We start from the raw sequence: 5,977 nt of genomic DNA on the forward strand, positions 1-5,977 counted from the left end.
ACGCGTATGTGTGTGTGCGCATGCGTATGTGTGTGTGTGTATCAGCCCTGGCTTATCAGCCCCCTGTGACCTGTCAGGGCTCTTGGCCCTTCGAGGTCCTTGCGACACTCCATGGACTCATGACAGAACTCACTACATCAGAACTAACCCATCCCAGAGAAGAAGCAGATGAGAAAACAGCAGCTGACAAGCAAACCACCAAAGAGGAAAAACCAAATTAAACACGCCTTAAGAAGCCAAGTCCTCTTTCTTCCTCAAAAATGACATGGGAAGGAAGGCGCGGGGCAGGAGAGGGGCTCTGGGTCCCTTTGCACTGTTCCATATTAACACAGTCACACTTTGCGATGCACTTGTCACTTCCAATCAACACCAGGGCTTTCCGGGGCCTGGACACTCATTGAAGGGATTGTTACTGTTGGTGAATGGGGAATTAATTAACGCAAAGCCAACCAGTTCATAAATGCCTGCTTTGTGAGCAGTTCCTGCATCCTGGGGACCGCGACTCCTGTGGTCAGCGCAGCCCCAGGACTCCGTGTATGCAAATGACATTTATGATCGCCATCGGCCCCTTCTTCAAACCACCCAGGGGGAGGCGAGGCCTCACCTGGAGCCTGGGCTTTTCCCACTGTGGGCACAGCCAAGGGTCCTCCGGTTTCTCTGGTGCTGAGCAGGCGGTGCAGAAAAACTCTCCAGTCTTCTGAATCTCTCGCCCACAACCTGACTTACTTCGTGAAGAAAGGCTTCATTTGCAAGTCATAGTGATGGGAACAGGCAGGAAAACAGAGAAGCTTTTCTCAACCCACTCCATTCCAAATTTGGTTACTTGACCTCTGGGCAGGTACAAGAACGTGCACACACACACACGCACACAATCGTGCACACACACACTCAAACAATGCCACGTATATGCACAGAATTTCTCTGATCTGTGTTACCTACACAGTCGTCAATTAATTTAAAAATCAATTCTGATTTGAATGTGGCAAATGGACTCTTCAGGTAACCTAGTTACTAAGAATATAAGATGGAAAAAGTGGTAACCGAACATGCCACGCCCCCTCCATCATATAGACACACACATCTCATTGAGAGTATAAAATGTAGTTTCACTCCCCCTCCAAAAAAAAAATTGGTCCCAAGTTCTGCTAACATAACATGCCCAGGCCCTGCCTCTGTTTTTGCTGCAGTGGCTTTGCTACCTCCTCGCTTTAAACTGCCATGATGCAGGCCTGAAAACTCCCTTTTGCCTTTAAAACATAATGCACTATGATATTAAAGATGGTGGAATTGAGGATGGGTTTTTCTCCTTTATGCTTTGCTGTGGTATCTAAATGTTCTACGATTAAGGTGTGTTTTATAGTCACCAAAAAAATGCATGATGTAAAAGGAGAAAAGAATGTTAGTTTCATAAAATCCCTCAAGAGCGACTTTGGCAGCTTTATCTGATTTTTGAGGAAGTAGTGCTCTGGTCTTGAAAATTAGCCTGGGTCATAAAGAAAGGAGACTGTGACATTTTCTGAAATTGGATCCCATACCGCTGGTTTCTGTCTGACCTTAGGAAAAAAGCAGGAAGTAAAAAAGAAGTTTATCCTTGGAAAATTCATTCTCTCCTTGCCATGTCCTTAACCCTCTTCCTATAACCTTGCCACCACCCTTGGAGTTCCCATCACTTTTCCTGTTTTGCTTTTTTTCCTTATCATTACTTAAAACATACCCTGAGGATAGGCTGTAGGTATCAATCATCTACACCTTAGTATAAATTAAATTAATCAACATCACTAATCCCAATGTTATAAAGTTCCTATTTGTATTTTAATTCAAAATCCGATTCATTAGCTGGTACATTTTATCATACAAATGAATAAAGGAGCTGATGTCTGTCATCTCTAGATCAGACATCTAGGCTACTGGCTTCTCTGTTTTGGGAAAGGTAGTCCCTGGAACAAATCACACAGTGTTGTGATAAATTTTTCCACATTAGCTATAGAATATCACCATTTAGTACTTCTATCCCTTTAGAAAGAACTCACTTTCCAGAGACACAGTTAAATGTAAGAATGGTTGCAGAGATTGTGCAGTCTACAAAAATATTCATAAGCCCCACAGCTTTTGAAAAACAGTATTCTTTATTTCTACTTGGGAAACTGTATTTGCTACACATAGACATTGAGTATATATGTTGAGTGCCTGATAAATCAAAATGTATAAATGATTTTGAGTGCTAGATTTTGCAAACAGAGGAGGAAACTATATCCCAGAGAAGTTAAATAACCTGCTGCAGGTCATTCACCGGTCAGTAAACTAGGGCTCGAACCAGAAAGAATGGTTTCTGATTCCTAGACTGGGCTCTTTTTGTTTCAATGTCTTATTCCCAAGCCACCTAATTCAAGTTCTGGAAAGATCTGATTACCTCAAGCCTTGGAATGATCCTCCAATGCTTCCTTTTTGGGAATTCTTGGCAAGTAGGCTGAGAAATGAGGCTGACTCAGCGAACACCATGTTTCTGACCCTCCTGAGCCTTCTCTGTTTATTAGACCATGCTCTGCAGATAAAAGGGCAACAAAAGACAGGAAAACTTAGGAAGAGACAATCACTTGTCGTCGTTGCCTTTTCCATCCTTCTGATCCATATCACACTCAGTGTGGTCAATCCCTGGCCACCCACATGCTGTCCAGGACCTAGAGAGAGGCAGGACTTCCAAGGAGCTTCCTCACGAAGCACCCCTTAGGCAGAGTCTTGCAGCTGGGAGTCCACCACCGCCCCCAACCAGAGGAATGAAGCAGTGGTGATCTTCTCTTATCCAGAGGTGGAGTGCAACAGTTAGTTGACTCTGTACCCATGGTTAGTCCTGGGGTCACCTTCTAGGTATCCAGGCCCACCTAGACAGCATCTAGGCCCCCCAGTCCTTGTGTACCCTGTATATTTTCCAGCACAAACCTTCCTGCTGTCACCTGAATCCAAAAGAAGATCTTGACCATGACTAGTCAATGTGCACTCCATAAAGAATCTCAGTACCTGTCATTTATAGATTTGTTCATTCAGCTAAAATATGGCAAGTGGTTCCCATACACAAGGCACTGGGCCAGGTTCCCACTGCATAAAGAAGCCAATCACACAGCTCCTGCCCTCAACAAGCTGATGGGAAATCAGAAAGACAGGGACAAATGACAGAAAGCCAAGTTAATTTATACCCAGATAGACAAACTCCTCTTTATTCTTTATGACTCAGATCAATTATCATCTCCTTCAAAAGGTTTCCTGGCCATCTACAGGCAGTTACATGGTGATTCTTCTGTGCCCTGATGATATTTGGTTTGTTCCTCAACGATAGCATTTCTTGTGTTGTTAAAATTACTTCTGTGCTCCTGTGTGTCATTCTTTAAATTGTATGAAAAAGGGAGAGGGTGGAGGGAAGAAAGGCAGAAGCTATTATTCAACATCTCCAAACACCCAGAGTATCTGGGACTTTTAAGACAAGTGAATGAATGGATGAATGGGTGAATGAATGAATGAATGAATGAATGTTCAAGCTCTTTTGTCCTCTACATAGATTTCCTTGATCCAAATATGTATCCACCAGTCCAAACAGGAGGTAAATATCCTCATGGCTTCAGAACACATGAACTGTGGTTGTTTCCTGCTCATTACCCAAACTCACAGAATTTGGAGCAATGAAAGCCTCATCTCACTTAGCCAAAAGCGCTATTTTCTTGTCTTTGCTTTTGTTTTTCCAGGAGTGTAATGAAAGTGCATGTGCATGTGGGTGTGTATTTGTCCTGCACATAATTCGGCAGTGTCTTCAATAACAGGTGTCCCTCCAATAGGGCTCAGTGGTGACAGAGGGCATGGAGGGGGAAAGCAGGGACATAGGGAGAAGAAGCCTGCCAAAACCAATCATCAAATCAATTCAACCAATTGATTAAATCTGAACGCACACTCAGCCACAGGAGGAGAAATTGGACCAACACCCCAGCGTCAGGGTGCTTACAGCGTCTGTCAAATGGCCTGTTAATGTGATAGTTGAGACTTTTCCACAAAAATTACACTGGCTACAGCCACAGCACGGCACACCTGGCTCCAAATCACCTCCTACCAGGCAGTGTCACACTGCAGGCCAGGGAGACAGGGATTTTCAATGCTACCTGGCCTGGCCTCCTGCCATCATTTTGAGTTTTCTCTGTTTTGTAGCCTATTTCTTTTAAGAGAAGGCCAGTCATCTCCATTATAATGTGCATAGTGCCATAATTTTTGTTTGTTCTTACAAGTGGAATAAAGATGTTTTACCCCAGAAATAAGAACAGTTTAAAAACAGTTTGTTACAACTCTTTCGATGAGGTCAGTCAACAAGGCATGAATAATAAGGTCAGGTGGCACACTTGTCCAAGGAAAGAAGGTGGAAAGCATTGAAGAGCAAAACACAGGATCCTGAATAGATTCAAGACAGCTCTTTATCTTTGGTTTTCTGTATATTCCAAAGCACAGGTGAGAGAAATCCATGCTCAATGAGTCACCAACACTTATTGACCACCAATGTAGCCAAAGACTGTCTAGCTGATTCAGGGCACCAAGAGGGAAGAGTTGATATGGGTGTTACGTACAAGTCACTTCACTTCTCACTTAAAGAGTAAGATCACACCTATAATCCCAGCACTTTGGGAGGCTGAGGTGAGCAGATCACCTGAGGTCAGGAGTTTGAGACTAGCCTGGCCAAAATGGCGAAACCCTGTCTCTACTAAAAATACAAAAATTTGTGCCCGGCGTGGTAGCAGGTGCCTGTAGTCCCAGCTACTCGAGAGGCCAAGGCAGGGAAATCACTTTAACCTGGGAGGTGGAAGCCGCAGTGAGTCGAGATTGCGCTACTGCACTCCAGTCTGGGTGACAGAGCAAGACTCTGTCTCAAAAAAATAAAAATAAAAGGACAGGTAGAGCTAAACAAATTAAACGTCACCATACAGATAACGGGCAGAAATAGACTTGGTGTATTACTTAGCAAAAATCCTTAAGATCCTTTTACAGTGCTCACTTTGGCAGCATATGTACTAAAATTGGAACGAAACAGAGATTAGCATAGGGCCTGCACACGGATGACATGCAAAGTCATGAAGCATTCTATGTTTTTAAAAAAAATCCTTTTAAATCCCTCACCCATTCATTTAACATTCATGTTCCCATTGTGTCATGTTATGATCATGCAGTCCTTTTCCTAAGAACATACTTTGTATGACTATATTATATTATATTTTTGGCAAAAAGGGGAATCAACCCTTATCCATTTATCATTCAACATTCATTCATTCACTTCCCACCTCAAGCCATGCTATAATCATGTAGTCCTTTCTTAGGAATATACTTTTCCTATAGATCATATGATATTTTATTTTATTTTGTTTTGCTTTTGGTGGTGGGGAGGATGGTGTATATCAGAAAACTTTTCATGTTGGTTTGAGTGACTTAGCAAGAAGACACTTCCACAGGCTGAATCCATTTCATTCAATAGCCAGGCAGCGATTGTAGACTCTTAGGGTTATACAGATCTTGGAAGTGATCTCCCCAAGCTCCTTGCAGGAAAGACAAAGAAGTTATGGGCCCGACGTGGTGGCTCACACCTGTAATCCCAGCACTTTGGGAGGCCGAGGTGGGGGGATCATGAGGTCAGGAGACTGAGTCCATCCTGGCTAACACGGTGAAACCCCATCTCTACTAAAAATACAAAAAATTAGCCTGGTGCAGTGGCATGCCCCTGTACTCCCAGCTACTTGGGAGGCTGAGGCAGGGGAATCGCTTGAACCTGGGAGGCAGAGGTTGCAGTGAGCCGAGATCGTGCCACTGCACTCCAGCCTAGGCGACATAGTAAGACTCTGTCTCAAAAAAAAAAAAAAAGAAAAAAAGAAAGTTACCTTACTCCCTGCAAAGTAATCCAGCTGCTACATCATGGAGCTGGAGCAATAGCCCAGGTCTCCTGGCAGTCGATTCAGCA

At 43.5% G+C, this 5,977-nt stretch overlaps 1 non-coding gene across 1 annotated transcript; it reads left to right on the forward strand.

Annotated features, from left to right (window-relative positions):
• The first annotated feature begins 5,015 nt into the window (after positions 1-5,015).
• LOC112133996 (U6 spliceosomal RNA) lies at positions 5,016-5,119 on the forward strand. The gene has a single exon (XR_002915591.2). It is a non-coding gene; the product is annotated as a U6 spliceosomal RNA (small nuclear RNA).
• Positions 5,120-5,977: the final 858 nt, after the last annotated feature.

This window comes from Pongo abelii, chromosome 5 (assembly GCF_028885655.2).
Source record: "Pongo abelii isolate AG06213 chromosome 5, NHGRI_mPonAbe1-v2.0_pri, whole genome shotgun sequence".
NCBI classification, from domain to species: Eukaryota; Metazoa; Chordata; class Mammalia; order Primates; family Hominidae; genus Pongo; species Pongo abelii.